Consider the following 17,746-nt stretch of genomic DNA (forward strand, 5'->3'; position numbering starts at 1 on the left):
ATTGAGAAGTGAATGAAAGGAGAGGAAATAAAGATAATGTGAGTAGACAATTTCCCCTCCACAGTTCAACTGAGAGAAAAAGAGGAGCAATGCAGGATGATAGTCAGAGAATATAGTAGGAACCAATTTCATTTTTTTCAACATAATGGTGATGGAGGAGTTGGAAAAGGACCATTCTATTTGAAGAGATAGGTGAATAGTTCAGTATATGAAATGAGTTTGAAGACTAGAGAAAGAAAAGACGACTCTGATGATGACACATCCAGAGAAGTTAGAAAATGATGTTACCAGTATTCTAAGTAGTGTACTTGGCTCTCTCTAAATCAGAGGCTGGCGTAGAAGAGGAGAATTGGGGATGATGTTAAGGCTTTTCCATATGTTATGGAGTGAAAAAGATGAAGCTCATACTCAATTGTTTTTGGCAAACCATCACACTGGGTCTTATGTTGAAAACATTGAGAGAGATGGTGTAGAAGACTTAGAAGGGAAGATTTGAGACAACTTCTATGGAAAGTGTAATAAAGAAATAGTAGGGAAAGGGTAATGGGATTCCTTGTTGCAGTAAAGACTTACTGGAGACTACCTAACATGACTTCATAAAGTATCTAGCAAGGTTGTGTGACTTCGTTAAATAGCATGTTGATAAAAATGTAGAAAGTGATTCACTTCTCAAATATATAGAGAGGTAGGTCAAATTTATAGAGAGGTAGGTCAAATTTATAAAACTACAAAGCATTTGCCAATTGACAAATGGTCAAAAGATATGAATGGGCAATTCTAAGATGAATAAATTAAAACTATCCTTGTATAAATGTAAAAATGATCCAAATCATTGTTAATCAGAGAAATGCAAATTAAAACATCTCTAGGGTACTATCTCACACCCACCAGACTGGCTATCAAAACAAAAAACTGAAAATGATAAATGTTGCAGGGGGTGTAAAAAAATCAGGACATTCATATGTCCTAGGGGAGCTTGAAATTGAGACAGTCATTCTGGAGAATAATTTGGAATCATGCCCAAAGATCCATTGAACTATGGGTAGCCTTTGACACCAAAATACCACTACTATGTCTATATCCCAAGGAGATTAAATCTAGGGGGAAATAACCTACCTGTTAAAAAATTAGATCAGTTCTTTTTGTGATTGCAGAAAAATGGAAACTAAAGGGATGTCCATTAATTGGGATATAGATGATATTATGCCATATTAAATGGCAAAGATGATCACATAAAAACCTAGAAAGGCTTATAAGAAGTGGGGCAAATTGAAGTGAGCAGAACAAAGAGAATGTTGCTTACAGTAACATTTATTAATGTATGATGATCATCTGTGAATGACTTAACAATTATCAACATAGAAAAGATCCTGGACAACTCCAGGAGACTCATGACAGAAAGCAAAGCAAAACAAAACAAATATCCATCATGGGGGCTAGCCTGCTCTTCCTGAAGTAAACAATCATGTTATCGTCACCCCATGATGCTGTCAGCCATGTAAGCAATTGCATTGCTTTCCCTACCAACCCAATTCTATTTTTTTGTTCTCATGTACGATCCAAAACAATTTGAAGGCTACTAATCCCTATTTACTGATCTTTGGTCATTAAGAGAAGCCATTGACCCATTTAATTATCTACTATTAGTCTAAGAAATTGACAGTGCTCAGAAAATAAAATATACAGATCAATATTTCCATTAATCCAACTGTATTCTATAGTCGACCATATGTCATGTTAAACACAAAGAAAAATGGAAGTCACTAATCTATACATAAGAATCCCTGTGAGCCACATGTTAACATAGTTTTTAAAAGTAATATCTATGTTTTATTGTATTTTTATTTATTTTGTTAGAAAGTTCTCAATTACATTTTGTTCTGGTTCAAGTATACTTTGGGGGTATTGTGGGTCACATATAGGCAATTGGCAACATATATCTGGTCTAGATAATAAGCATTCTTCATCCAAAATTAATAAATATGTTAAATGAAATAAAGGAATCAAATGGACCATAAAAATCACAAGAAAATATAGATCAGGAGGCAGTTAGATGGCTCAGTAGATTGAGACAGGCTTAGAGATGGGAGGTCCTGAGTTCAAGTCTGGTCTGAAGCACTTCCTTACTGTATGACCCTGGACAACTCACATAACCTCCAATGCCTAGCTCTTATCTTTCTTCTGCCTTAGAACCAATATATAGTATCCATTCTATGACAGAAGGTAAGGGTTGTTGGGGTTTGTTTGTTTTTTTTTAAGATAATGATCAACAATTAGGGAAGTGGAAAAAGCAATACCTTAAGTCTAAAAAAATCAATAGACATAAAAATAATAAAATTAACAAAATCAAAAACCATTATGCAATCAATTAATAATAATAAATCATGCTAGACACTGGAAATAGAAGTATGGAAGTAAAAATCTTGTCCTTAAGAAGCTTATGTTTTCCTGGTGAGACACAATATTGCAGATAATATTCATTCATTCATATAAGCTAATTAATTAGAGATAGCTCAAAATGGCTCCAGTCATACTTCATTTTACAAGCCAGTCAACTCTTTGCCAGTTACTTTGCTGAGCCATTTTTATTTATGTTGTCTTTTCTTACATTTTAGTTTTAGAATCATAATCTAATATTGTCATACAAAAAAGAGTGTGTCAATATACTCTCCTATGATTCCACTTACTATTTCTTCAGGTTTTCAAACTGATCTTTGGTCTTAGCAATGACTTTCCTTTATCTATTATCTCCTCCTGTTAAATATAAGATCCTTGAACTACCTTTTGCTTTTCTATTTGTATCCTCAGTACTTAGCACAATGATGGTCACATTTTCATTTAGTTATTTCTGTCATGTCTGACTCTTCATGATCCCATTTGGGGTTTTCTTGGCAAAGATCCTGGAGTGACTTGCCATTTCCTTCTCTGGCTCATTTTACAGATGAGGAAATTTATCCAAATTGGAGTTTAGAAACCACTGACTCATGATTATTACTCATTTCCCTTCACAATGTTTTTTTGGTTCTCTTCAAAAATTGTTCCATATGACACCTGTTGAACTGAATTTTCAGCCTTAAGTGTGACAGTACATTGGAGTTACTGGAGTTTTTACATCTATGCACATCAAAGCTGCTTTCTTTCCATGAAGAATCTGAAAAAGACACAGACTTTCTGGTTTATGTATCCTTAAAAGCAATTATTACAAAATAATTTGATCATATATTTAACACTGAAAATTGCCTCAGAGGCAAGTTTATCTTTGTCTTATGTTTTATATTACTAAAATGAAAACCTAAGAATGTTATATGATTTGCCAAAGGAGACATATGTAGTAATTATTAAAGGTGGGGTTTTAATTCCTGTATCATATTAGCATAAAGAAATTGATCTGTTATTTGCTTGTCAGAATAACATTTCACTTTCCTCCTATTACCCCATCTTTAGAATACAATAGTTAATACTTTTTGATTAATTTGTTCAGTCATTTTCAGTCATGCCTTACTCTTCATAACCATATTTGAAGTTTTCTTGCCAAAGATACTGAAGCAGGTTGCCATTTACTTCTCCAGCTCATTTTCCAGATGAGAAGCTAAGACAAAAAAGGTTTAGTGACTTATCCAGGATACTTACATTTTAGTATTTATTATAGTAGAAGACGAGTCTTTCTGACTCCAGACCTGCCACTCTATCCACTGAACCAACTAGATGACCTAATTGTCTTATAGGTAGTGCTAAATAAATGCTTTTTGTCTGTCCATCCATTCATATATTCATTTATTTATTTATTAAAAGACTTACTGGAGCCATATTTTAATCAATGAACATTTATTAAGCACCTACCATATGCCAGATACCATGCTAAACACTAGGGATATGAGAAATGTAGAATATAACCCTTACCTTCAAGGAGCTAACAACAAGTAAGAGGCAAAAAGGAAACAAATATATGCCAAAAGTTATATACATGATCACTGTTGTTCAGTCATTTGTCTATCTGATATGGTAACAATAAAAAAATAAAAATAAATTTTAAAAAACTTCCTAGAGTTGCAATGTTTGTAGAATGTTAAGAGGCCAACATCATCAACAACAACAACATCATCAACATCATCATTAACAAAACATCACCATCATCATCAAAACATCATTAACATCATCATTAACAAATCATCATCGACTTCCGGTTAAGATGGCGGCTTAGAGAAAGCTGAAGTTCAGATCTCCGGAAAACCCTTCCCGACCGATCTCAAACTAGAAGCTCCTAAGGCGCCGAAATTCAAAACGATCAACAGCACAGACCCTGGGAACCCTCCTCCTGGACCTGGACCCGGTTCAAAAGGTACAGCTCCCCTTAAAAGCCAGAACCCGAGATCCCTCGGACCTCAGGGGTAGGAGCGCAGAGTCCAAGGCTCCCGGAAGCGGCAGCCGCGCCGGGCTCAGAGAGCAGGGTCTGAGGAACAACAACCCTCAGGGTCTTCTACCCAAGTCCCAGTCCGGGTGAAAGTTACTGCCTGGGGCTTCCGCTGCAGAGAGCCCGTTGGTCCGGGTGAAAGTTACTGCCTGGGGCCTCCGCTGCAAAGAACTGGTCAAAACAACAGCAACCCTCAGGGCGGGCAAGACAGCCTCACGGGCTGGATCCTGCTATCCAAGTCTCAGTGAAAGTCTGTGCTCTCGGAGCTTGGGGAAGCGGCAGCCCATCCCCCCGCAGGCCGACGAAACAGCCTCACGGCCAGCGATTCTGAAGGCAACTTCCGGAAATCGAGCCAGGGGGAGAGTGTGGCCTAGTGGTCCGACCCTTCCATTCCAGTTCCAGTGAGGCATATTCAGTTTAACCCAGGGAAAGCTCATAGAACTATCTGCCCAGGACTAAAGCCCCTGAACACCAGAAAGAGACAAGAAAAACTAATCCTCCACATTCAGAAATGGCAAACTCCACAGAACCACAGAAGCCCCAAAATACCAAGAAAAATAAAAAGAAAGGGGCGACTTTGGACACATTCTATGGAGCCAAAATACAAAATACAGAGCAGACAGAAGATAATATAAAAGAAAATGCTCCAAAACCTTCCAAAGGAAATGGAAACTCTCCACAAACCTATGAAGAATTTGAATCAGAAATGACCAAAAAGATGGAAGCCTTCTGGGAGGAAAAGTTGGAAATAATGCAAAAGAAATTCACGCATCTACAAAACCAGTTTGACCAAACTGTAAAAGAAAACCAGGCTTTAAAGGCCAGAATCAGGCAGCTGGAAGACAATGATCGTGTAAAAGAGCAAGAATCAATAAAGCAAAGCCAAAATACCAAGAAATTAGAAGAGAACATAAAATATCTCACCGACAAGGTGATAGATCTGGAAAATAGGGGGAGAAGGGATAATTTAAGAATAATTGGACTCCCAGATAAGCCAGAAATAAACACCAAACTGGACATGGTGATACAAGATATAATCAAAGAAAATTGCCCAGAGATTCTAGAACAAGGGGGCAATACATCCACTGACAGAGCTCACAGAACACCTTCTACACTAAACCCCCAAAAGACAACTCCCAGGAATGTAATTGCCAAATTCCAAAGCTATCAAACAAAAGAAAAAATCCTACAGGAAGCCAGAAAAAGACAATTTAGATATAAAGGAATGCCAATCAGGGTCACCCAAGACCTTGCAAGTTCTACTCTGAATGATCGTAAGGCATGGAACATGATCTTCAGAAAGGCCAGAGAGCTGGGTCTCCAACCAAGAATCAGCTACCCAGCAAAACTGACTATATACTTCCAAGGGAAAGTATGGGCATTCAACAAAATAGAAGACTTCCAACTTTTTGCAAAGAAAAGACCAGAGCTCTGTGGAAAGTTTGATACCGAAAATCAAAGAGCAAGGAATACCTGAAAAGGTAAATATTAAGGAAAGGGGAAAAATGTTATCTTCTTTTACTCAAACTCTCTTCTATAAGGACTACATTTATATCAACCTATGTATACTAATATGTGGGGAAAATGTAATGTATAAATAGGGGGTAAAGAAAGACCAAATAGAATAATGGTTCTCACACAAAGATTCACAGGGGAAGGGGAGGGGAAGAAAACTCCTATAAGAAGGAGAGGAAGAGAGGGGGGGGGTTTACTTAAACCTCAATCTCAGGGAAATCAACTCTGAGAGGGAAAAACATCCAGATCCATTGGGATCTTGAATTCTATCTTACCCAACAAGGGTAAGGAGAAGGGAAAACCAAGGGGGGGAGGGGGAGAGGGAGAACAAAAAGGGAGGGAAAGAGAGGGGGGAGGGGGAGGGAACAAAAAGGGAGGGACTAAAAAGGGAAACATCAAGGGAGGGGACAAGGGGGACTGATTCAAAGTAAATCACTGGACTAAAAGGTAGAGCCGAAGAAGAAAAGGTTAGAATTAGGGAAGGCAATCAAAATGCCAGGGAGTCCACAAATGACAATCATAACTTTGAACGTGAATGGGATGAACTCACCCATAAAACGTAGACGAATAGCAGAATGGATTAGAATCCAAAACCCTACCATATGTTGTCTTCAAGAAACACACATGAGGCGGGTTGACACCCACAAGGTCAGAATTAAAGGATGGAGTAAGACCTTCTGGGCCTCAACTGATAGAAAGAAGGCAGGAGTGGTAATCATGATATCTGATAAAGCCAATGCAAAAATAGACCTGATCAAAAGGGATAGGGAAGGTAATTATATTTTGTTAAAAGGGACTCTAGACAATGAGGAAATATCATTAATCAACATGTATGCACCAAATAATATAGCACCCAAATTTCTAATGGAGAAACTAGGAGAATTGAAGGAAGAAATAGACAATAAAACCATACTAGTGGGAGACTTAAACCAACCATTATCAAATTTAGATAAATCAAATCAAAAAATAAATAAGAAAGAGGTAAAAGAAGTGAATGAAATCTTAGAAAAATTAGAATTAATAGACATATGGAGAAAAATAAATAGGGATAAAAAGGAATACACCTTCTTCTCAGCACCACATGGCACATTCACAAAAATTGACCATACATTAGGTCACAGAAACATAGCACACAAATGCAAAAAAGCAGAAATAATGAATGCAGCCTTCTCAGATCACAAGGCAATAAAAATAATGATTAGTAATGGTACATGGAAAACCAAATCTAAAACCAATTGGAAATTAAACAATATGATACTCCAAAACCGTTTAGCTAAAGAAGAAATCATAGAAACAATTAATAATTTCATCAAGGAAAATGACAATGGCGAAACATCCTTTCAAACCTTTTGGGATGCAGCCAAAGCGGTAATCAGAGGCAAATTCATATCCCTGAAAGCTCATATTAACAAACAAGGGAGAGCAGAGATCAATCAATTGGAAATGCAATTGAAAAAACTCGAAAGCGATCAAATTAAAAACCCCCAGCAGAAAACCAAATTAGAAATCCTAAAAATTAAGGGAGAAATTAATAAAATCGAAAGTGATAGAACTATTGATTTAATAAATAAGACAAGAAGCTGGTACTTTGAAAAAACAAACAAAATAGACAAAGTACTGGTCAATCTAATTAAAAAAAGGAAGGAAGAAAAGCAAATTCACAGCATTAAAGATGAAAAGGGGGACAGCACCTCCAATGAGGAGGAAATTAAGGCAATCATTAGAAATTACTTTGCCCAATTATATGGCAATAAATACACCAATTTAGGAGAAATGGATGAATATATACAAAAATACAAACTGCCTAGACTAACAGAAGAGGAAATAGAATTCTTAAATAATCCCATATCAGAAATTGAAATCCATCAAGCCATCAAAGAACTTCCTAAGAAAAAATCCCCAGGGCCTGATGGATTCACCTGTGAATTCTATCAAACATTCAGAGAACAGTTGACCCCAATACTATACAAACTATTTGACATAATAAGCAAAGAGGGAGTTCTACCAAACTCCTTTTACGACACAAACATGGTACTGATTCCAAAACCAGGCAGGTCAAAAACAGAGAAAGAAAACTATAGACCAATCTCCCTAATGAATATAGATGCAAAAATTTTAAATAGGATACTAGCAAAAAGACTCCAGCAAGTGATCAGAAGGATCATTCACCATGATCAAGTAGGATTCATACCAGGGATGCAGGGCTGGTTCAACATTAGGAAAACCATCCACATAATTGACCACATCAACAAGCAAACTAGCAAGAACCACATGATTATCTCAATAGATGCAGAAAAAGCCTTTGATAAAATACAACACCCATTCCTATTAAAAACACTAGAAAGCATAGGAATAGAAGGGTCATTCCTAAAAATAATAAACAGTATATATCTAAAACCAACAGCTAATATCATCTGCAATGGGGATAAACTAGAGGCATTCCCAATAAGATCAGGAGTGAAACAAGGATGCCCATTATCACCTCTACTATTTGACATTGTACTAGAAACACTAGCAGTAGCAATTAGAGAAGATAAAGAAATTGAAGGTATCAGAATAGGCAAGGAGGAGACCAAGTTATCACTCTTTGCGGATGACATGATGGTCTACTTAAAGAATCCTAGAGATTCAACCAAAAAGCTAATTGAAATAATCAACAACTTTAGCAAAGTTGCAGGATACAAAATAAACCCACATAAATCATCAGCTTTTCTATATATCTCCAACACAGCTCAGCAGCAAGAACTAGAAAGAGAAATCCCATTCAAAATCACCTTAGACAAAATAAAATACCTAGGAATCTATCTCCCAAGACAAACACAGGAACTATATGAACACAACTACAAAACACTCGCCACACAACTAAAACTAGACTTGAACAATTGGAAAAACATTAACTGCTCATGGATAGGACGAGCCAATATAATAAAAATGACCATCCTACCCAAACTTATTTATCTATTTAGTGCCATACCCATTGAACTACCAAAATACTTCTTCACTGATTTAGAAAAAACCATAACAAAGTTCATTTGGAAGAACAAAAGATCAAGGATATCCAGGGAATTAATGAAAAAAAACACATATGATGGGGGCCTTGCAGTCCCTGACCTAAAACTATATTACAAAGCAGCAGTCATCAAAACAATTTGGTACTGGCTAAGAAACAGAAAGGAAGATCAGTGGAATAGACTGGGGGAAAGCGACCTCAGCAAGACAGTATACGATAAACCCAAAGATCCCAGCTTTTGGGACAAAAATCCACTATTCGATAAAAACTGCTGGGAAAATTGGAAGACAGTGTGGGAGAGACTAGGAATAGATCAACACCTCACACCCTACACCAAGATAAATTCAAAATGGGTGAGTGACTTAAACATAAAGAAGGAAACCATAAGTAAATTGGGTAAACACAGAATAGTATACATGTCAGACCTTTGGGAGGGGAAAGGCTTTAAAACCAAGCAAGATATAGAAAGAATTACAAAATGTAAAATAAATAATTTTGACTACATCAAACTAAAAAGCTTTTGTACAAACAAAACCAATATAACTAAAATCAGAAGGGAAACAACAAATTGGGAACAAATCATCATCATCGAGAACATCAACGTCATCATTAACAAAAACATCATCCACATCATCATTAACCTCATCAACTACAACAACCACATCATCAACATCATTAACAACTACGACATCATCTTCATCATCAAAAACATCATCTTCATCAACAACCACATAAACATCGCCAACATCATCATCATCAACAACAACATCAACATCTAACTATCCATATTTTCCTGGCCCAGGAAAGGTTTTTGCTGGGTGGCCTAGCCTAATAGCATAATATGCAGAGTACTGAGTGAGAGTCAAAAGACCTAAACTCTAGGCTTGAGTGTCACTATGTGTCCTTTAGGGGTAAAAAGAAAGCCTTCTTTTTCCTGGACTCACTTTCCTCATTTATGTATGAGTGAAGCTTACCTGGATTCTGCATTAAGTTCATCAATTAAATCAAAGAACAAACCAGGTGTAAACAAGAAAAAAAAGAACATGTTTTTGATGAAAAAAGTATATGGATAAATGTAGGGTTTTAAAAAAGCTAGAAAGATGTGTACATGTTTAGGGATACAAAGTGGACGGCATGTAGATGAAAATCTTAGAACATCAAATTGATGTTTTTTTGTATTTGAACTTGGAAGTTCAAAAAAACTTAAAGAGACACAAGTATGGGGTTGATATTGTCCAACATGGGTTTTAGAAAATTTATTTTGGCAAATGAATGGATAATAGATTAGAGTAGAAAGTGCAAGTGGAGGAATTTTACTTTATACTTGTAGTATTGGGGGGTTGTGGAGCTTATTGAGCAAAGGAGTAACATGTCAGTGTTGTACTTTAATAATGTGAATTTGATAACCACCTTTATGAACCATGAGGCAGAGGAGGGAGAAATTGGATATGGTGACATCAAAAAAGAATCCAATCAGAAGCTTATTGCAGTAAGCCTTAGGAGTGAGGTGATGCTGTAATGAACTAGAGTGCTAAGTAAATAAACCTAAGGGGACAGATACAAAAGATTCTTAGGAGGAAGAAATAATAAGATAATACAATATATAATATTATTAATAATTAAACAACAATACTATAAGAAATAATAATTAAATATAATAGGATGGGGGAATATGAATATAAAATTGAGGATTACTCCAAAATTGTCAATCTAAATAACTAGAAAAGTATGCCACCCTTAACAGAAATAGAAATGTTAAGAGGAGAGATAGGCAAAGCAGGTAAGATATAGAGCCCTCTTTTGAACTTCGAGCAAACCAGAATTCTAACGTGTCTTTCCTTTTCTTTCCCCCTCTACTGTCTCCTTTAGAGTTATCTCATAAATTCCACTGGCTTCAAGTATAATTTCTATATAGCCAAATTACAATTACCTCCAAGATGTCTCCTGAATTTTAGGTCCCCCCATCAACAAATCTCTAATTGGTCCCTGTTGAGAGTTTAAACAAACTTTAAATAGTAACTACCAACTTTTCCACCACAAACTTAATTTTAGTGTATGACTTAGCCAATGGCATGTGTGTCTTTTGTTTATAGGAAATGTTGTTTTGGAGGTTAAGTTAAATCACTGATCAGCTGAATCAAACAGGCTACTTCTCAGGGCTAAAACCTTGGCTATCCATTGGCTCCAAAACAAATTTTTAGTTGTAATTCTTTTGGATGGTTTTTTGGACCTTTCAATTTTTACAATGATGTCATTTGGTATTTCCACCTCCAATATTTATTCATTTAATATCAGGAAAGAACATCTACAATAGAGAAAGAGAAACGAAGTTCTAACTCCTCGGCCACAGGGCAACAAGGTTGGGATATAAAGCAACCAGTAGTAGGTAGCAAGAAACTGTCTGGTCTCATGTCTGTCACTATTAGTTCTTTCCCAATTTGAAGGCTTATACCAATTATTCCCTCATTTGCCACCAAGGAAGAGTAAATTCTTTGGATTATATGAGCAGTCAGTGCTACCTTAGCAATCAATTAAAAGGCTTTTCCTTACCATGCAGTAAATTGACAGGAAACACTCATAGGACTAATAGAGTCATTCTGGAAAACAACTTGGAACTAACTATACAACTGTGCATACACTTTGACCCAAGAATACCTGGGGTTCTACTAATTCTAAATTCCACAGAGACAAAAGAAAAGGATCTTTTTGTGCAACAATATTTGTAGCAACTCTTTTTGGGGTGGCAAAGAACTAGAAATTGAAGGGATGTTTATCCATTTGGGAATGGCTGAGCAAATTGCAGCATGTGATTATAATGGAATATTATTATGCTTTAGGAAGTGAAGAAGTGAATACTTTTAGAAAATATGGTAATACCTTTATGAAGTGATGCAAAGGAAAGTAAGGATCAAAAGAAACATTGTAACAGCAATGCTGTAAGGATAGTCAACTGTTAAAGACTTAGCTACTGTGATCAAAGGAATGATCCAATACAATTCCAAAGGACTCATCATGAAAAAATGTTATCTTCCTCCAGAAAGACTACTGATGAACTCTTATTGAAAACTGAAATATAACTTTCTCACTTTATTTTTGTTTGTTGCTTTCTTTAATATTGCTAACAAGGAATTGTTTTCCATTAATTTGCATGTATAATTAATATTATCTTGCTTTCCTTCTCAGAGCACAGGGGAAAAGTAGGAGGAAGAGAAGGAGAGAATTTGGGACTCAATTTAAAAAGAAAAGACTGCCAAAATTTTTAAATGAAATTAGGAAATATTTTTTAAAATCTTTAAAACATAAAGCACCTGTGATCCACTAGATCAAGCACTAGCAACCCAGGCCAACTATCTCTCTTATACTAAAGTAAATAGATCCCAACCCTAAAATAATTATAGAGAGTCAAGAAATAGCCTGGAAAATGAGCAAACAACAAAAAATTGCTGATCAAAAAAACTTCTCTAGTGACAAGGAAGCTGAGAATATAAACTTAGAAGTCTATGACTTGAAAATATCTACACACAAAGCCTAAAGGGGAAAAAAAATCAAATTGGAGAGAAGTCCAATAAGAATTCCTAGGAGAGCTAAAGATATTTTTAAAAGGATAAAAATTGTTTTAAAAATCAAGAAAGATCAATGGAAGAAAATTAGGAAAAATAAGAAAATTCAAGAAAATTATAAAAAATGAATAGCAAAACTTCATTGAATAAAATAACTACTTAAAATTATAATTGTTTGTATAGAAATTAATGACTTCATGATGCATCAAAACACAACAAAATAATAAGTAATAAAATGAAAAATGTGAATTATCTAATGAGAAAAATGAACTTAATACATTGAGAATATAAAATTTAAGAATTATCGAACTACCTACAAGCCATAATAAAAAGAGTATATATAATCTCAAGAAATCATAAAATTTCCACATATCACACAACCAATAGACAAAGTAGAAATTTAAAGATTCTACCAATTAATGCCTGAGAGACATCCTAACATGAAAATTCCCAGGAATATTAATAGTCAAATTTCAGAGTTCTCAGAACCAGGAGAAAATTCTTCAAAAAACCAGAGGGAAAAAATCCAAAAACTTTGGAGCCACAGTCAGAATCACCCAATAATCAGTAGCTACTATAATTTAAAAAAAAAGGATGTTGGAATACGTTGTTCCAAAAGCAAAATACCTTTACATTGAAGAAGAAGCCACCTATCAAAACTGAGTATAATCCAAGGGGGGGGAGAAATAGATATTTAATGAAATAGAGAACTTCCAATCATTACTTATGAAATGACCAAAGGAGAATAGAATGATTGCCATGCAAACACAAGACACAACAGAAGCAAAAATGAATGAAAAATCATATGGAACTTACAAAGACAAACTGATTGTATTCATATATGTGAAGATAGCATATGTAATCCCCAAGAACATTATTATTATTAGGGAAGTTAGAAGGAATCTCCTTAGAGAACATGGATAGGGGTCTACTATGTTGTAATGATATAAAAAAATTAAAAGGTTAGGAAAAAGAATACAAAAAGGGAGAAGAAAAGGAAGAATGGGGGAAATTATCTCATATAAGAGAAGCACACAAAGACAAATTTTTATAATTAAAAAAATTGAATGCAGTAAGAAATGCTTGAAACATTTTCATTTGAACTAATTCAAATAGGAAAGCATACACACACACACACACACACACACACACACACACACACACACACACACACATTGGGTCTAGAAATTTATGTATCCAACAGTGAAGTACAAAGGGAAGGTAAAAAGCCAAAGAGGTGACATGGAAAAAGGAAAGGTCAATTAAAGGAAACAATGATAGAAATCTAAACACATTTTTAAGGAGCAGACAGGGTAAAAAAGGAAAAGAAGAAATAAAAAAGAATAGGATACAGGGAAATATACACTGGTAGCTATCATAACTATGAATGTGAAAGGGATGAATTCATGCTTAAAATAGATGTGGGCATCCAATTAGTTTAGAAACCAGAATTTCAAAAAATTGTGGATTAGAAGAAAAGCCTCTAATGAGATAAAGGGTGAATAAAGGGTCTATTGTTATTATTGTTAATGTTGTACTAGAAGTCTTACTGTGGTATTATAAGAAAAGAAAATTAAAGGAATAAACATAAAGGATGAAGAAATACAACTAGCACATTTTTGCTGATAATATAATGGTATTCTTAGAGAACTCTACAGTCAACTAAAAAAAATGTAAAAGCAATAACAACTTAACAAAGTTGCAGGATATAAACTAAACCTCTACACATTATCAGTATTTCTATAATATTAACAAAATACAGCCATAATAAATAGAAATAAAAATTCCATTTAAAATAAACAAAAATATAAAACGCGTAGGAATCCACAATCAAAGACACACACAAGAACTATGTTAACACAATCATAAGACATTTCTCACACAAACAATCACAGAACTATTAATTGCTCATGGGTAGGTCAAACCAGGTGAACTTTGTTATTTTTTCCAGTTCTTTGAAATACTTTTTGGGTAGTTTGACTGGTGTGGCACTGAATAGGTAAATTAATTTAAATAGGATTGTCATTTCACTATATTGACCCAGATTACCAATGAGCAATTACTATTTTCCAATTGTTTGGGTCTGATTTTATTTATGTGAAGAGTGCCTTGTTAATGTGTTCCTTTAGTTGCTGGGTTTGTTTTGGTAGGTATATTCCTAAATATTTTATTTTCTCTAGAATAATTTGAATGGAATTTCGTTTTCTATCTCCTGCTTTTGGACTTTGTGGTAAATAGAATGCTAACGATTCATTTTATATCTTGTGACTGTGCTAAAGTTGTTAATTATTTCTAATGTTTTTTCATTGATCATCTAGATATGCCATCATGTCATCTGCAAATATTGATAACTGTCTTCATTGTCTATTCCAATTCTTTCTTATTTTTCAGCTCTCATTGCTATAGTGAGCATTTTTCCCCACCTCTTTTTCTTTTTTTTTTCCACTTTAAACATGATTTGATTTGGTAATTTCCAAACATTATTCATTGGAAACAAAGATCATTTTCTTTTCCTTCCCCCCCCCCACTTCCCACCACCTCTCCCATAGACGCACGATTCCACTGGGTATCACATGTGTTCTTGGTTCGAACCCATTTCCATGTTGTTGATATTTGCATTAGAGTGTTCATTTAGAGTCTCTCCTCAGTCATATCCCCTCCACCGCCCCCCCCACCCCCCGTAGTCAAGTGGTTGCTTTTCCTCAGTGTTTTTACTCCCATAGTTTATCCTCTGCTTATGGATAGTGTTTTTTAGATCCCTGCAGATATAGTGAGCATTTTAGTAGGATATTAAATAATTGTGATGATACTGGGCATCCTTGATCTACCTCTGTTCTTATACGGAAGTGAACTAGGTGAACTAGGGCTTTGCTCACCCAGCATGTGAAGACTGCTTTGGCCAAACAGATGGAAAAAAACCAATAAGAAGGTTCAATGGCTGAGAGGGCGACGCAGCAAAGCACTGTGGAGTGCTTAGGGCGTGTTGGAGCACAAAAGACAACAGGGCCATCCAATGCAGCTGAGGAAGTCTCCAGGTGTAACGACTTTTCGTGCCACTGGACCCAGGCTTCCAACGCCAAGAGAGGGGGACTGTCTCTGTGCATAGACTTTTCCACTTAAATCTCCTTCAAGAACAAGTGTTTTTGTGCACACTCATCTACATCACAGATGAAAGCTCACGAAGACAAACGTCATCCTCTGTTACCGAGAGACTGCTACTATAGGGAAGTGCTTTAGTTTTTTTCCCATTGCCAATAATACTTGCTGATTTTTTTTTAATGCTATTTATCACTTTAAGGAAGGTTCCATTTATTTCAATGTTTAATAATGTTTTTTATAAGGAATGGATGTTGTAGTCTGTCAAATGCCTTTTCTGACCCCTCTTTTTAGAACACTATCTTGTGCAAAAATTTTTCCCTAACTATCCCAATTGCTAGGGCTTTCTTTCCTCTCAAACAGCCTCATATAATTAATCTTTAGAAAACCAACAAAGAGCATAAGAAATACCTGAAAGCTGGAAGGATTGTTAATGATTTACATTATGACATAGGCTTCTTGAAGATGGAAGTACATTTAGAAGACTAATTTTTTAAAGTTCTTATTTGCTTTTGCTCACTTTATATTGATGCTGAGTATGTATATATATTATGTGTCTATATTCATATATATATGTACATACATATATATACATGTATCTATTGTCTCTCTCATTAAAAGGTAAACTCTTTGTCAATTGGTATTGCTTTATTCTTTATATTTGTAACTCCAGGCACATAATGGCTCTTAATGTATATTGTTGATTGATTTATTGAAAGAGCACACTTCATTGATATTGAATATTACAAATTGTACATAGAAGTCAAGCACATCGAGAATTTCTCTGATAAAGGTCTAATCTCTCAAATTTGTAAAGAAATAAATCAAATTTATAAGAATAAAAGCCAATTCCCAATTAAATGGTCAAAGGATATGAACAAGCAATTTTTAGGTAAAGAATTCAAAGCAATCAATAATCATATAAAATGTTCCAAATTACTTTTAGAGAAATGCAAATTAAGTACTTCTGAGATGCCATCTCACACCTATCAGATTGGCCAACATAATAGTAAAGTAAAATGATAAATATTGGAGGGAATGTGGCCAAATTGTAACATGAATTGTTGGTATTGTCAACAATTCAACCATTCTAGAGAGCAATTTGGAACTACACCCAAAGGACTAAAAAAACTACACCCAAAGGGCTACCAAAGAGATAATAAAAATGGGGGGAGGGCCTACTTGTACAAAAATATTTATAGTAGCTCTTTTTTTTTTAAACCCTTACCTTCCATCTTGGAGTGAATACTGTGTATTGGCTCCAAGGCAGAAGAGTGGTAAGGGCTAGGCAATGGGGGTCAAGTGACTTGCCCAAGGTCACACAGCTGGGAAGTGTCTGAGGCCAGATTTGAACTTAGGACCTCCCATCTCTAGACCTGGCTCTCAATCCACTGAGCTACCCAGCTGCCCCCTCTAGTATAGTAGCTCTTTTAACAGTAGCAAAGAATTTGAAATTGAGGGGATGACCATCAATTGGAAAATGGCTAAACAAATTGTGATATATGTTGGTGATGGAATTCTATTGTGCTATAAGAAATGACAAGCAGGATGATTTCAGATAAAGCTGGAAAAATCTACATGAAGAGTGAAATAAGCAGAACTGGGAAAACATTATACACAGTAGCAGTAATATTGTATAATGTTCAACTGTGAATGACTTAGCCACTCTCAGCAGTACAATGATCTAGAACAATTCTGAAGGACATATGACAAAGAATGCTATCCACCTCCAGAGAAAGAACTGTTGAAACAAAATGTAGATCAAAGTGTACTATCTTTTACATTACTTTATTTACAGTTTTATTTTGGAGTTTTGATTTTATATGAGTATTCTTTTACAACAATGACTAGTATAGAAGTTTGTTTTGCATGATAATAAATGTTCAATACAGAAAAAAGACCAAAACCAAGCTACTATATTAATTAATCTTCAGAAAACAAGCAACAAGATTCTGAGAGACCTGAAAGCTAGATATTTTAAACTCCTTTAAACTGTGACTAAAGCTTCTTCAAGTTGGATGATGTAAATGAAAAATACACTATAAAGACCAGTTTTTCAAAAATGTTCTTGATCATAAATATAAAGAAAAAGTAGTGTCATGGACAAAAAAATATAAAGACTTGATAATAGGTCTTTGGAAAAGTTTTTGTCTT

This window comes from Monodelphis domestica, chromosome 5, assembly GCF_027887165.1.
Source record: "Monodelphis domestica isolate mMonDom1 chromosome 5, mMonDom1.pri, whole genome shotgun sequence".
Lineage (NCBI taxonomy): Eukaryota > Metazoa > Chordata > Mammalia > Didelphimorphia > Didelphidae > Monodelphis > Monodelphis domestica.